This window comes from Myotis daubentonii, chromosome 14, assembly GCF_963259705.1.
Source record: "Myotis daubentonii chromosome 14, mMyoDau2.1, whole genome shotgun sequence".
Classification (NCBI taxonomy): Eukaryota; Metazoa; Chordata; class Mammalia; order Chiroptera; family Vespertilionidae; genus Myotis; species Myotis daubentonii.
The window spans coordinates 23988349-24004615 of record NC_081853.1 but is presented as its reverse complement, the minus strand read 5'-3'; positions in this window follow the sequence as shown (position 1 = coordinate 24004615).

Below are 16267 nucleotides of genomic sequence, written 5' to 3'. Positions count from 1 at the left end.
AGGCCAGCCAGTCGGCCAAAGGGAAGGACCGCGGGAGGTTGGCTGGCCACAGGAGGTTGGCTGTGGGAGCACACTGACCACCAGGGGACAGTTCCTGTGTTGAGCATCTTCCCCCTGGTGGTCAGTGCGTGTCATAGCTACTGGTCGACCGGTCTCTCAGTCATTCGGTCGCTTGGGCTTTTATATATATAGATATACATATAGCCCAAGTCATAGCTCTCTGGTTCAGTGTTTCTCTGGTAACAGTGCCACCCCAAGTAATGTTTTCTACCACTTTCTTTATTGTGACCCACTACAAAAAAATAATGGGGGGAATTTTTAAAGAAATTTTCTTGGTGTCCTAACATCCTCCTCCCAGAGAGAGACCCACAGTTTTCTCTAAAACCAACAACTGTGATGGAAGGTCTGCTGTGTGTATGTCACACAGTGTGTTAAATGCTAGTGATGGCTCAGAAGTGGTCTTGGCCTATCAGTGAGATAACAAACAATAGCCCAGCATGGTAGTCACTTGAAAAGAGTTGAATACATCTTATGGGAACACAGAGCCCATGAAGTACAAGCTGGAGTTAAAGTCAGGAAAGGAGAGGAGGCTGTACCAGGCAGAGGGCACAGTGTAGGCAAACGTATGAAGTTGTGGAAGTTCCCAGTGGGCTTGGGGTGCCAACTACCTAGAATTGCACTGTTTAGTAGAGTAGCCACCAGACACATGTGGTTACAAGTACTTTAAATGTGGCTGTGAAACACTTTCTAGATCTTGAAGACTTAGTATTAAAAAGAAGAATGTAAAACCTCTCATCAGTGATTTTAAATATTGATTACATGTTGAAATGATAATATTTTGGGTGTGGTATTGTGCTTTGTAAGAAATTTGGTCATCTGAATGACCAAATATCTATTTCTCATTAGTATTCGGTCTACAGCCATGATTCCTGGCTCAAAGCTCTCAAAACCCTCAGAATTTCTGGAGTGAAAGAGCAATGCAAGCATCTTTTGTCATAATATTTGGTCTCTTGTCCTCAGTTCCTGAAGTCTCTTGAGCACTATACAGGTCAAATGGGTGTCATGTTATTCATAACAAGTCCCTTTCCACCACAACTGGGTTTATGTTAATGAGATTACTTTTGAAGAAAAAAACCCTAAGGATAGGGTTGGCTGCCAGGGTAACAAACTATTAAGAGAGCCTTGGAACTTTTAGTCCCAACTCCTGAGGGGGGAGGGGTTGGAGGTTGAATCAGTCACCAATAGCCAATGATTTAACCAATCATGTCTATGTACTGAAGCCTCCTTAGAAACCCAAAAGGACTGGGTTCAGAGAGCTTCTGGATTAGTGAACACATGGAGATTTAGGGAGAATGGCGTGCCAAGAGAGGGCATGGAGCTCTGTGCCCCTTCCCCAATACTTTGCCCTATGTATGTCTTGTATCTGGCTATTCTGAGTTATAGTCTTTTAGAATTAACCAGTAATCTAGTAAGTAAACTATTTCTCTGAGTTCTGCGAGCCACTCTATCAAAATAATCAAATGCAAGGAGGGGATTGTGGAAACCTCTGATTTAGAACCTGTTTTGACAGAAGCATAGGTGACAATCTAGACTTGCAATTGGCATCTGAAATGTGGGGAGAGGGGGAGTCTCATAGGTCAGAGCCTTTAACCTGTGGGATCTAATGCTGTCTCCTGATAGTGTCAGAATTGAGTTCAGTGGTGGGACACCCAACTGGTGTCTGAGGACACCCCTCCCCGCACACATACATTAGAATTGGTGATCAGAACATTTGGGTTGAGTAAAACATATTATTTCAATTAATTTCATCTTTCTCCTTATACTTTAAAAATATGCCTATTAGAACAATTTAAATTCCTTATTTGACTTACATTATATTTCTATTAGTACTGGTCTAGAAAAACTGGGGCAGTACAGGGCAACACATTCAGATTTGAGCCTTTAGTTCACTGTGGGCTGACATGAGCCTTTAGACATGCCCAGTTTGACGCACAACTCACAGGACTAGCCACTTCTGTTGTATGGCACTCAGCCTTTTCACACTGCTAGGTTCTCTGCTGGCCCCCGAAGCATCTATGCTTTTGACCTTGCTATGAGCACCTGTGTGGTTGCCACAAACCCCAGAGTGGCAGCCAGAGCCTTGAGTGTCCCAGCTTTTCTAGACCAGTGCTTTCTAGCTCAGATATAATGGGGGGGGGGGGGGAGTCCAGACTCTCATTCCTGGGCTGCCTGGGGAAAATGTTAGACCATGCTGAAAACCCAATCTGAATCCCAATCAAGTAAGTTCTCAGGGGGCTATTTGAGGTTTCGAATCAAAGCTATTGCAAATCCAAGTCAGACATTTTCTTGCCCAAGGCTGTGTATTCAGCAATAGCTTAGAGACCAGGCACCCCCAGTGAGCCATTTATTTGCTTCTCATCAAGACTGAGTTACAATGTGCTGTGCCCATTTCTAACCTCCCATCTGTTCTCCACTTTGGCGAATGCCAAGGGAACAGGTATCTGTTGCTGCCCCAAGCAGATCTTTCTCAACTGTCTTTTTGCAGATTCCTTCACTCAGTCCACACCACAAATCGTGTGTGGTTTGTATTATCACTTCCAATTTACATTTGAGCAAATCACCTGAAAGAGTTTGAATGGCCCACATAGCTTCTAAGTGGGGTTGCTGAGGTTTGGATTTGGGTCTCTGGGCTCCAAAGCCTTCTTTCCATTGCCCAATCTGGCCTCTGTCTTATTGCGTTACATGATTTCCCAAGCTCCAATCATGAAGCTCTGTGTTAGTTAAGAGAATACTGCAGCTGTAACAGATGAACTCTAAAATCTCAGTGCTTTCTGCTGGTGGGAATGCAGACTGGTGCAGCCACTATGGAAGACAGTATGGAATTTCCTTAAAAAACTGAAAATGGAACTCCCATTTGACCCTGTGATCCCACTTCTAGGAATATATCCCAAGAAACCAGAAACACCAATCAGAAAGGATATATGCACCCCTATGTTCATAGCAGCACAATTCACCATAGCTAAGATCTGGAAACAGCCTAAGTGCCCATCAGTAGATGAATGGATTAGAAAACTGTGGTATATCTACACGATGGAATACTATGCTGCTGTAAAAAGGAAGGAACTCTTACCATTTGCAACGTCATGGATGGAACTGGAGAGCATTATGCTAAGTGAAATAAGCCAGTCAATAAAGGAAAAATACCACATGATCTCACTCATTCATGGACAATAGAGACCATTATAAACTTTTGAACAATAATAGATACAGAGGCAGAGCTGCCTCAAACAGATTGTCAAACTGCACGGGGAAGGCCGGGGTGGGTTGGGGGGCAGGAGGTAGGGGGGTAAGAGATCAACTAAAGGACTTGTATGCATGCATATAAGCATAACCAATGGACATAAGACACTGGGTGATAGGGGAGGCTAGGGGACTGTCTAGGGCGGGGGGATAAAATGGATACATATGTAATACCCTTTGTAATACTTTAAGCAATAAAAAAAAAAGAAAAAAAAGAATTAAAAAAAAATAAAATCTCAGTGCTTTCATACATTTGAGGTTTCTTCTCATTTATGCAAAGCCAAAGCAAATGTTTGACAGGCAATCTTCTATGCAGTGATTCAGGGACCCAGGGTTCACCCATGTGTGTCTCTATCATGTTCAACCCTGGGGTGTATCTCCATGGCTGCCATGACAAGATAGAATGCAGTTGACATCCTGTTGGAGGATGTAGGGACAGACAATCCCTCAGGTGACAATTGCATTCCACTTCTAGGACAGAAACTCCAAATGACAATGTCTTAAAGAGAGGAGGCATGCCCTTTCTCCCCTTCCTCCTTAACCCTGCTGCTCAGGACACAAATATGGTGGTAAGCCACCTTGAGCCACATGGATCAGAGAAACACTCTTAAGGATTGCAGAATATAAGGAAATTCCCCAGCCCTTGCTGGGTTGGTTCAATGGTCAAGGGCACATGCTCAGGTTGTGGGCTCGATCCCCAGTAGGGGGTGTGTAGGAGGCAGCTGATCAATGATACTCTCTCATCTTTGATGTTTCTATCTCTCCATCTCCCTTCCTCTCTGAAATCAATAAAAATATTTTTAAAAGATGAAATGCATTAAGAAAAAAAAAAAAGAAAGAAAAATCCCGGTCCCTGAGTGACTGCACAGAGCAGTCACCATGCCAGCCCTGCACTGCCCACCTCCAGACTGTATGTGAGAGAAATGGATTTACCCCTTGTTTAAGCTCTTGTTGTTTTGGGTACATGTGTCCTATACATAGGAGATCCCAATATTTTTGTCCACACAGGGCTCTGTTCTGCAAATAGTGGCTAGAAAAAGAGTTAGTCAGCCCAGAGCCCCAGCCCTCAACACAGAAACTTAGTTGGAGGTGGGGGACAGCAGAGAGAGCAACTCCTTTGGGTACATGATGACATTTTAAAATTGTGGCAAGACACACAAAACATAAAATTTACCATTTTATGTTTAAGTGTACAGTTCAGTGGCATTAAGTACATTCACAATGTTGTGCAACCATCAGCACTATCCATCTCTAGAAAACGTTCATCTTTTCAAACTGAAACTCTGCATTCATTCAACATTAATTCCCCATTTCCCCTTCCCCCAGCTCCTGGAAACCGCCATTCTACTTTCTGTCTCTATGGCTTTGATGACTCTAAGTATGTCATATAAGGGAAATCATACATACAGTATTTGTCTTTTTGTGTCTGGCTTATTTCATGTAGCATAATGTCTTTACATGTTGTAGTGTGTACCAGAAGTCCCTTCCTTTTGAGGCTGAGTAATATCCCATTGTATGTATAGATACCACATTTTGTTTATTCATATTCATTCATCCATTGATGGACACTTGGCTTGTTTTCACCTTTTAGTCATTGTGAATAATGCTGCTATGATCATGGGTGTACAAATATCTCTTGTAGGGGGGAAAAGATCTCTGTAGGAAGGGGACAATAATGTAGAAAAGGCACCCCCATGTTTTAACGACATGGGCCTGGAGTGGCATGTAACTTTTCAGCTTACATTTCATTGGCAGGAGCTAGTAAAAAGGGTGTGCTAATCTTTATATATATCTCTATATAAAAGCCTAAGCAACCAAACGACCGAATGACTGGTCGACTGGTCAGTATGATGCACACTGACCACCAGGGGGCAGATGCTCAATGCAGGAGCTGTCCCCTGGTGATCAGTGCACTCCCATAGCTGACCAACAGGTGCCAGAGTCAGGGCTCCTGGCTGGCAAGCGCCTCTGCGGCCGTGCAAGCCTCTCCTGATCGGGACTGACTGGGCGTGAGCCTGTGGCAGGCGTAGCAGCCAGGATGAGCAGGAGTGGCAGGCAGGAGCGGCAGGCGGCGTTGGACTGCCGATTTCCGCCCAATCCCCGCAGGCCATGCCAAGGGAACTCATCAGTGCATGAATCCGTGTACTGGGGCTCTAGTTATCTATAAGAGATTACACTACAATTTAGTGGCTTAAAACAATATGCATTTACTACGTATGGTTTCTATGAGTTAGGAAATAAGAAGCAGCTTCACTAAGTACAAGTTCTGGCTCAGGGCTACCTTCATCAGGAGACTTGACTGGGGCTAGAGGACCTGCTTCCAAGATGGTGCACTCACTTAGCAGTTGGCAAGAGGCCTCAGTTCTTTGCCATGTAGATCTCTCCATAGGGTTGCTTGCGTGTCCTCAGAACATATCAGCAAATTTTCCCCGAACTAAGGATCCAAGAGAGCAAGGTGAAAACTGCAATATCTTTTATGACCTATTATCAGATATTATACATTATTATTCCTGTAATATCCTATTGGTCACATAGGTCAATACTATTCAATGTAGGAGGAGACTATACAAGGGTATGGATAGCAGGTGAAGGGGTCATTGGAAGTCATCTTGAAGTCTGACTACCACTGAGGCCACCCAGATAAAAGGACATCTAGGAAATGTCCCTGGGTGGGCAGCCATTTTCCAGCAATAACTACATATACCAGTGGTGATATTTGGTGGACAACTTGGTCATCTTGGCCATAGACTGCTCTCCCAGAATCTCAGTGGTGTCTCTGACTACTTGTGTGAACTGGTCCTCAGTTTCTCCCTCTGTACAATGAGCATGTTCTTTCCCACAACCTAGAAACCAGCACTAATATATACTCTCTTGGCTCTAAGCCCAAGCCAAAGCCATAGATGATACTTATTTGTACATACGCAAGTCTCAGAGAGGCACTACTAAGGGAGGGGCATCATCAAAAAGTATGGGTGGGAGCTGAATTAAAGGGCTAGGGGCCCAGGAAGCATGTTAGATAAGAACACTGGTTTTGGGGTCAGCAACCTGGGCTAAACCTTAAAATTCTTTGTCCTTCGATGAGAAATTCATCTCTTGGAGTCCAGTTTCCTATATAACAGGAAAAGACAACATTGACTTCATATGGTTATTAGAAGGATGCTAATCTAATTCAGTGTTTCCCAAGCTTGTATTTGCCCTATCTGCCTCCTTAATGTTTTTTCCATATTTATATGCCATCTGAAGTATTATCTGATATTTTATTTATATGTTATTAATAAGGATGTTATGTGATAACATCTTTATTATAAATAATTCATATAATATAATGTACTCATTTAAAGTATATAATTCAATGTTTTTATATATTCACATAGTTGTGCAAGCATCACCACAATCAATTTTTGAACATACTAATTTTCATCACCCCAAAAAGAAACCCCGTACCCTTTAGTAATCACTCCCCATTTCCCCCCAATCTAGCCCTAGAAAACCACATATCTAATTTCTATCCCTATGGATATGCCCACTAGGAACATTTCATATAAATGGAATCATAAAACATGTGGTCTTTTTTCTGACTTCTTTTCAGTTAACCTAATGTTTCAAGATTCCTCTATTATGTAGCATGTATCAGCAGTTCATTCCTTTTCATAGCTGAATAATATTCCATTGTATGGATATTCTGCATTTTACTTATCCATTCATTGATTGATTAAGATTAGGATTGTTTTCAGTTTTTGGCTATTATCCTATGTAATAAAAGCCCAGCGACCTAAATGGTGGAATGACCAGAATGACCAGAGACCAGAACACCATGGCCCCTTGCCCCGACTGGCCCTGCCCCCCAGGGAGCAATTAGGGGTGATCAGGCAGGCAGGCAGAGGCAGTTAGGGGCGATCTGGTAGGCAGATGAGTGGTTAGGGTTGATCAGGCAGGCAGGCGAGTGGTTAGGGGCAATGAGGCAGGTAGGTAGAGGCGATTAGGGGCAATCAGGCAGGCAGGCGAGTGGTTAGGGGCAATTAGGCAGGCAGGTGAGCGGTTAGGAGCCAGTGGTCCCTGATCGTGAGAGGGATGTCCAACTGCCAATTTAGACCTGATCCTGCAGGGCTTAAACCGGCAGTCAGACATTCCCCAAAAGGTCCTGGATTACGAGAGGGTGCAGGCCAGCTGAGGGACCCCCTGGCCCCATGCACGAATTTCATGCACTGGGCCTCTAGACTATAATAATAAAAGCATAATATGCTAATTAGACCAGACAGCCAAACAGCCTTCTGGACATCCTTCCAGATGACCTTCCAGATGAAGCTGGGGCTGCGAGGGCCAAGCCCCTTGCACGAATTTCATGCACCGGGTCTCTAGTGACTAATAAGATTCATGTAGGCTTCGCATGGACATATGTTTTCAATTCTTGGATATATACTTAGGAGTGGAATTGCTGGGTCACATGTTAGCTCTATGTTTAACCCTTTGAGGAACTGTCAGACTATTGTGCAAAGCAGCTGCACCATTTTACATTCTCATTAATGGTGGATGAGTGTTCCAGTTTCTCCATCTGCTCATCAACATTTATTATCTTTTTTTTAGTAGACATTCTTATGTGGTTCATGCCAGTAGCACCTAGGAGCCAGTTAGAAATGCAGAATTTTTGGCCCCATCCAGACCTACTGAATCAGAATCTGCATTTTAACACTACCCCCAATGCACGTTAAAGTATTTTTTACATTAGACAGCAGAATGAATAATTCTAAGGTGACATTTCAGAAACCTGGACTAAGATATTACACTTGAGTTTATTCATCTAAAACCCTTATTTGAGCAACTACTATGTGCCAAACTCTGGTAAGTGCCAAGCAGGCAGAAATGAATAAGTCCCCATTTCTGCTGTCAAGAAGGTCCGGGCTAGTCAGAGAGATAGATGAAAAACCAAAGGTCACAGACCTCCCACTGACTTTTTCTAATTGAATAAGTTCTTGCTTTATCAATTTCTCTAAAAACGAAATGCTAAGAATTCCATGGTGGCTACTGTGGGTGTTGTTGAATGTCTTCCCAGCATACTTTTTCTTTTGTCATCTTTCACATCCTTTGGGAAACTCCTCTCCTTATTTTTTTTTAATTCAAAAATATTTATCAACTTGGCTTGGTTGGACATCGTTCTGTGCACCAAAAGGTCGCTGGTTCGATTTCCGATGAGGGCACATGCCAGGGTTGTGGGCTTGATTTCCAGTAGCGGGCATGCAGGAGACAGCCAGTTGATGTTTCTGTCTTACATGGTTGTTTTTCTCCCTCTCCCTTCTTCTCTGTCTAAAATCAATAAAAACATATTTTTAAAAGACCACATTTATATGCCAAGTCCTGTTCTAGATACTAGGGAAACAGTGGTCAAGAAATCAGATGAGGCCCCTCTTTTTCAGGAAGCTTCTTTATATTCTAGTGAGGAAAGAGAAATAAGTAATATAAAAAAGTTATAAGTATTATGGAGAAAAAATAAAAAGGGCAACAGGGTCAGGGGAGAGGTCTCTTTTTGGTAGAGTTGTTAAGAGGTAGCTTTCTTGCCCAAAACCTGCGAAGGAGCCAGCCTTGTGGCAACTCAAAGAATGGTGTTTGTTTGGTTTTGGAGGCTGTCACTCTAATTTGCTTTTCCTTTATATTGACCCTTTCAGTCATGATCAAGAGAGAGGCTCACGCCGCCACAGCAGCCCTCACCAGCCATGAGCCCTGCATCTGGTACCCATCAGCCGAGTGGCACTTCCACTGTGGGAGTGCACTGACTACCAGGAGGCAGCTCCTGCATTGAGCATCTTCCCCCTGGTGGTCAGTGCACGTCATAGTGACCAGCCAACTGGTCATTCGGTCATTTGGTCACTCGGTCGCTTAGGCTTTTATATATATAGGCTAGAGGCCCAATGCACGAAATTCCTGCAAGGGACTCAGTTTCCGCAGACACAGCAGCTGCCTCTGCCTCAGTCCCCCCCACCTCCCGCCCACGGCTTCATCCAGAAGGTCGTCTGGTCTAATTAGCATATTACATTTTTATTATTATAGACTAGAGGCCTGTTGCATGAAGAGATTCATGCAATAGGCCTTCCTTCCCCTGGCTGCTGGCACTGGTTTTCCTCTGGCACCCAGGACCCAGGCATTCACTCCGGCCACAGCGGAGAAGCAAAGCCTCTTTAGCCTTCAGTCTTCGCTCTGTGCCTGTGTATGCAAATTTACCGCCATCTTTGTTGGGTTAATTTGCATACTCTCCTGATTGTCTGGTGAGCGTAGCAGAGAGACGGTCAATTTACATGTTTGTCTATTATTAGGTAAGATGTTTTAGCACTGGGTAATCACTTTATAAGAGATGGTGGCCTATAGGAGAGAAAACATGAGATTTAAAGAATACCAGACCTGCCACTTCCTAGCTTCCTGACGCTGGGTAATCCAGTTCAGTCCACCTTGGAGAGCTTTGCTTTCCTCTTTAAGAGAGGACTCGATGCCCATCTTGGAGGGTGGAGTGTGATCAGCAAACCACCTCCAGTTATCAACTCCTCAGTGTTTGCTTCAGCTGGAGAGAACCCCTTTGCTGAGGTCATGTCCTTCCCAGGGCAGTCTGCATCTAGCATGTAAATGAGGTGGGGGTATAAAAGTCCAGTAATTTTAGCCAGTTCAGGATGCATTGATGGTAAGGCTAGGACCAGAACTAACCCCGATTGAATAAGGCTTCATCAGGTTTTCATCAGACTTCCACTTCTTCCTCTACCCAAACCTGCTTTCTCCTTCTTCCTTCGCAGGTATTGAACCCTAACAAACTCCATATGACCATCTACTTTTGTAGTACCCAACCTCCATTATTGGGTGCCAGGACTGGTCTGAGTAAGCAAGTGGGAAGATGTGCTTTTGGAGCTCAATTTTTCACGGCCTGGATGGCAAGAGGGCCGAATCACCAGCGGCTGACTGGGCAGAGACAGTGCAATTATTAAAACTGCCATGAGTGGGGAATGGAGGGTGGACCTGTGGAAGGAAATGCACTAGCAGGCATGGTGCCTCCGATATTTGACATGAAGGGAGAACTCAATGGGATAAATGAGATTAATGGCTGTGGTAAGCATCGCTGGTGCTCTGTACCAAGGGTCTGCAAACTTTTTCCTCAAAGGGCCAGATAGAAAATATTTTAGACTTTGCAGCCCACACAGTCCTCTGCAATAACTCAGCTCTGCTGTTGTATCGCAAAGAAGCTATAGACAATATGTAAACAGATAAAGCTTTAGAAAAACAGCCCATGAGTCAGATTTGACCCGTGGCCTATAGTTTGCTTATTCTTGATCCATAGAAAAATAATGAACAGCTAAGAGTAACAGACACTTGAAAGCTAGAGTTTCTTTTTTGGTGCTTTCAAAAAAGCTTTCTTTTTTTTTTTTTCTAGCAGAAGAATGAAGAAAACTGAGGACCAAAATCAGTCCCCCAGGACATAATAGAGTTAATTTTAAAGACAGTTAAATGGCTAACCAAGGCAGGTCTGCTCTGCTAAGATTATCACCCTACAGCCAGTGGTTTCCAGGGGAACAAAGTCCTGATTTATCATGCTGTCTATCCATGCTGTCTATCCATGCTGCCCCTCTTCCCTGGAAAGTTCTTCCCCACTGTTCCTCTCATAGCAGCCTCCTCCTCACCCTCTAGCTCTCAGCTAAATTCCTCTACCCCCGAGGATCTCTCAGGCTGACCAAATCCTCTCTGCAGCACTCTGTTGGTTTCCGTTCCACACAGTAAGTCAACCTTTTCTCTGAAGTGTGACCTACAAAAGTGTACAAGTCTTAATTATACAGCTGGGTAAATTTTCACAGGGTGAACCCTTCATAACCCAGATCAAGTAACAGCTCCTACCCCTACCCCACCCCAATCACTACCACTCCTAAGAGGACTACTACCCTGACTGCCAACACTATAGATCACTCTTCTCTGCTTGTGAACTTCACAGAAATGGAAGCCTATTTATATATACTCTTGCATGTCTGGCTGAATCTTTTACTCAGCATTACTGGATGGGCTTCATTCATGTGGTTATAGTTTGTTCTTATGGAGTGAATATGCTACAACTTATTTGGTCTGCAGTTGATATACATTTGAGCTGTTTCCACTTTAGGCTATTAGGAATAGTCTGCTGTGAACATATTATGTCTTTTGATGAACGTATGCACATATCCCTATTGTGTATATTCCTAAGAAGCAGAAACCCTATGTTTGGTTTAGGCAGACCCTGCCAAAGAGTTTTCAAAATGGTTATACAATTTACACTTTTACCAGCAATGTGTGAGAGTCCTTTCATTCCACATTCATGTCAACACTTAGTATTTTTTATCCTTTAAATTATAGCCATTCTATTGGGTGTGTAATGGTATTATATTGGGTTTTTAATGTACATTTTTACATTTCTTCGTTGAGTAATGATGTTTAGCACTTTTCACATGTCTATTGACCATTTTGATATTCTCCTTTGTGAAATGCCTGTTCAGGTGGTTTGCCCATTTCCCCCCCTCGGTTTTCTGTCTATTTTATTTACTTGTAGGCATTTCTATTTAAGTTATGGATTATTAGTCTTGTCATATATATGTATTGCAAATATCTTTTCCCATTATTTGACTTTCCTTTTTAGTATCTCAACTTTAATGTTGTGTGCTTTTGTTTTCAGTTTAAGAGTTATTTGCATACTTAAGGACATATAAATATTTTCTTCTGTTTTCTCCTAAATGATACATTGTTTTGCCTTTCATATTTAGATCTATGCTCCATCTGGAATTTATATTTGTGTATGATATGGGCTCAGAGGCAGAGTTCTTTTTTCCTATATAGTTATCACATTGCTCTGGCAATTTCCTTGATAGATAAAAGGCTATCTAGGATATATATTTATCCTTAAGTGCTCTTTGGTAATTTGTGATTTTTAAGAAGTTTATTTAATTCAAATTGTTGAATTTATTCACATAGATTTATACATAATATTCGCTGTTAACCTTTACTGTGTGTAGTATCTGTAGTCATGTTACCTCTCTCATTCCTGATATTGAAAATGTGTGTCATTTCCCTTTTTCCCTGATTAGTTTGACTAGTGGTTTATTAATATTTTCTCCCATAACTAGTCTTTGATTTTATTATTTTTCTGTTTCTATTTAATTCATTTTTATTTTTTTCTGCTTATTTTAGGTATAAGGTTCTATTGTTGTTTTAGTTTCTCAGGTAGAATAAATTTGAATAGAATATAAGTTAGAAACCTAGGTTATTAATTTGAAACTCTTCTAATATAAGCATGTATTACTATAAATTTCTCTCTAAGCATAGTTTTACCTGAATCCCACAAATTTTGATATATTGTGTTTTTGTTTTTATTCAGTTCAAAATACTTTGTAATTTCCCTTGTAATTTCTTCTTTCACCCATAAGTTAATTAAGAGTGTGTTGCTTAGTTTCCTATATTGAATGAGTTTTTAAATATTTCTGTTACTGATTTCTGACTTTCATTGTAGTTCAGGAACATAATTTATATTATTTAAATCCTTTTTAATGTATTGCTTTTATGTTGGTCCTGTGTCTAGTGACTTTGACAGCTTTACTTATTAATTTTAATTGTTTGCTTTGCTCCTAAAGTTGTGAGCTAGATAATGGGCATTCTTACCTTATTTCCAAGCACAGGAGTAAAGAATACAATAACTATGATGTTAGCTGTGCATCACGTCTACATTCTCATTACCTAGTTAAAGAATTTCCTTTCTACTTATAATGCTAAGATATTTTTAACATTAATAAGTGTTGGTTTTATCAAATATTTTTTATAAATCTTTGAGATACGATTTTTCTGTTATTGTGGTGAAGTGTATTGACTGATACTTGAGTATTAAACAATTCTGGCATTTTTCAAATAAACCTTACTCAGTCATGATATATTATCCCTTTAAAAATATATCACTGTATTTAATTTGCTAATATTTTGTATAGGAATTTTCAGATCTCTATTCATGAACAATATTGGCCTACAGTATTTTTTCTGATGATATCCTTGTTTGATTTTGGTACCAGGGTTATGTTGGTTTCAAAAGAATATGTTAGGCAATGTTCCCTTTTTATTTTGGGGACATGATAATGTAAAATTGGTATTTTTAATGTGTAGAAGTTGTCTCTTTAAAAAAAGAATATAGGACTACTTATTTTTGTTTTGATGTTGGCAAGTTATGCTTTTCAAGGAATGATGGCATAAGAGTTCCCCTTTCAGCACAGCAGCATGCACATTAGCTGTTAGCTCACAGAAGGCAGAGAGTATCTGATTTAGCATATCAACCCACACACTGTGGCCAATGGGCAAGGCCAGGAAGGCATCCTACACTTTTGGAGAAAAAAATTATGGTGGTATGTGGCAACACTTTCCATGTTGTTAAGTGCGTTTTAAAAGATAGTTGGTTTTTAGCAAGATGGGAACATACTTTGGAATGCCTGAGGTACTCTTTTGCTAAGCCTATCTGCCGTGCAAAGATGAGGTGGAAACCATAGGTTGCTAGGAGTTTCCCTGGGTCCAAGGAAAACTGTGGTACCTATTTGCATTACCAGGTTCAGAGTAGTTAGAAGTTGAGCTGCTTTAGGTGGTGAAGACACCTCACTGGAAATCACTTTCTGTAATCACCCAAGATACTCACACCAAGAGCTTGCTGGAAGCTGAGACCAGGAAAATTAGTACATGAATCAGAAATATGAAAAATCCTACAGAATCTTGGCATGGGGCTAGATGTAGCAGCAAGGTCAGGGTCAGAAATGAAGTGAGGGCCAGGCAAGGCCACAAGGCCCTGAGCTAAAGTCACCTCCTAATTGAGGGCACTCTGCACTCTGAATACTGGTAGCAGCTTGCCTGTGCCTCCCATCTTAGGGACCAGAGGCTGCCCTGGGTTCCCACGGTCGGTCACCAAGCAAGCCACCATCTCTGGCTGGAGTAGGGCAGATATTGGGGCATTAATTTACCCACTTGGTCATCGTGGGTCACAACTGAGGTATCAGGGCACTGATGACTTCCAGCCTGGTGGACACAAGGCTTCCCTCCCTGACCTTTCACCCATCTCTTTCCTCTTTTCTTCATAACTTCACAGTTTCTCTCCTGTCTCTTTACTCCTGATTTTTCTCTCCTTTCCTTCTTTTTCCCTTCTCTCTACTTTTTCCTCACTTGTGTCCACCCTTCTTTCGTCTCCACCTTTAACACAGGTTTCTCCTACCCCTTCCTCCAGGCCTCTTTTCTTGGAGGTGGTTGTCAGGATACTAGACGAAAACAGTGATAGAAATGCAAACTAAGTGTTGTTGGAGCAGAAAAAAGAATGAAACTAAATTCAGATTAATAAGGTGTCAAGCCACAGATCTTCTAGGCAGAGCCAGCCTTTCCTATCTGGGAAGGAAGGATCAACAGCTTTCTGGCCCTGTAAGGGACTTAATGCTAGTGGGTGTGGTTCTCCCCTTGGGACAGAGAAGGGGCACGTACTTCTGGTGTTGTGTGCCTAGAACTTGGGAAAGAAAAAAGAAATTGGGATAGTTGTTACCCAGAATTAGGGGGGAGAAAGGCCAATGTCCTTTTAGAGCCAAAGGTTCCACTTCAAAGTGGAAGTCCCGGCATGTGATAAGGTTATTTTAAAAGCCTATTAATTTGAACCTTTGGAGCATTTGGTATTATGTCCCCGAGACAAACAACAGACCAGAAATCACTAGAAAACCAAACTCACTGCCCTTGCCAAGGGACCAGTGGCACAGGCCTACAATTATGGAAATGCCCATTGGGGGAGGTAGTGATTACTGCAGATTTTGGGGCATAGACTCTGTGTGTGTAACTAAGATCACACACACACACACACACACACACACACACACACACACAGTAGATCTATAGCAAAACAATATCGAATATTACTCAACTGCTACAAAAAAAGTTTTGATATTGGATTTAGAATAAGATCGGGAAAATTCCATGTTGCAACTTTTCTTGTGTTAAAGTTCAGTTGGTTTCTAACATTGACACTAGTCCTTGCGATAACATGAAGAAGATACAGTGGCTTTCTGGGCCTCCTTGGTCCCCAGCTCAACTTCTTGCTTTTCTGTGTGATGACTTCAAATGGATTATTTTAAAAGTCTTTATTCATTTGCTCTTATCAGATAGAACTAGGTAATTACCCTTTTCAAACAATTTCAACTTGAGGACTTCCTATGCTAGTAATCTCTCCTACTTCATTCCCTTCTCCTCCCCGCTCCCTCCCGCCCCCATTCAAATAGAACTTTTCTTTCCACCTGAGGACAAAGCCAAATTCTCCTTTATGTTAATTCATGAAAGGTCTCTTAAAACTTAGAATGACATACCCAATTTCCTCATATCACATTCTTCAGGACTCTTTTCTTTTTTAATCTGGAGAAGGATTCCAGGCATCTAGTCCTTACCTTCTTCTTTCCTCCCACTTTTCAAGTTCAGGCTCACTATCATGAAATGCAAAAACAAATTACTTATTAAAACTCTATTAGCAACCTTTGCCCCCCCAGGCCTATTGTATTTTTCTTCCTCTGAATATTTAAAGACCATTTTAAAAAACATTTGACTAACTGGATTTTTAACCAAAGTTTGAACAATGACGGATTCTTGAGAACAGAATTGCTCAGAAGCCAATGTGCAGTGCAAAACGGCTCTTCTTCTGAGCCAGCTCATTTATTTGCTTGGGACAGTGAATGCTCTAATTACAACATATTTGGTTTCCTTTGTAATAGTGGAATTTCTTAAGTGTCTTTGGACACTTTCCCACCCCTCAAATATTAGTCATGCCGCTTAGTGCTCAAACAAATCCTGAAGTCGACACTCTTAAACAAATTCTTTCCTATTTGCATGGAAATTGGATTTTAAAAACATCAAAATGAAAACAAGTTTCATAGCCCGTGTCCGTAAAATGCCTCTCCATCGGTAAGTGGACTGTAAACTTCGCCTC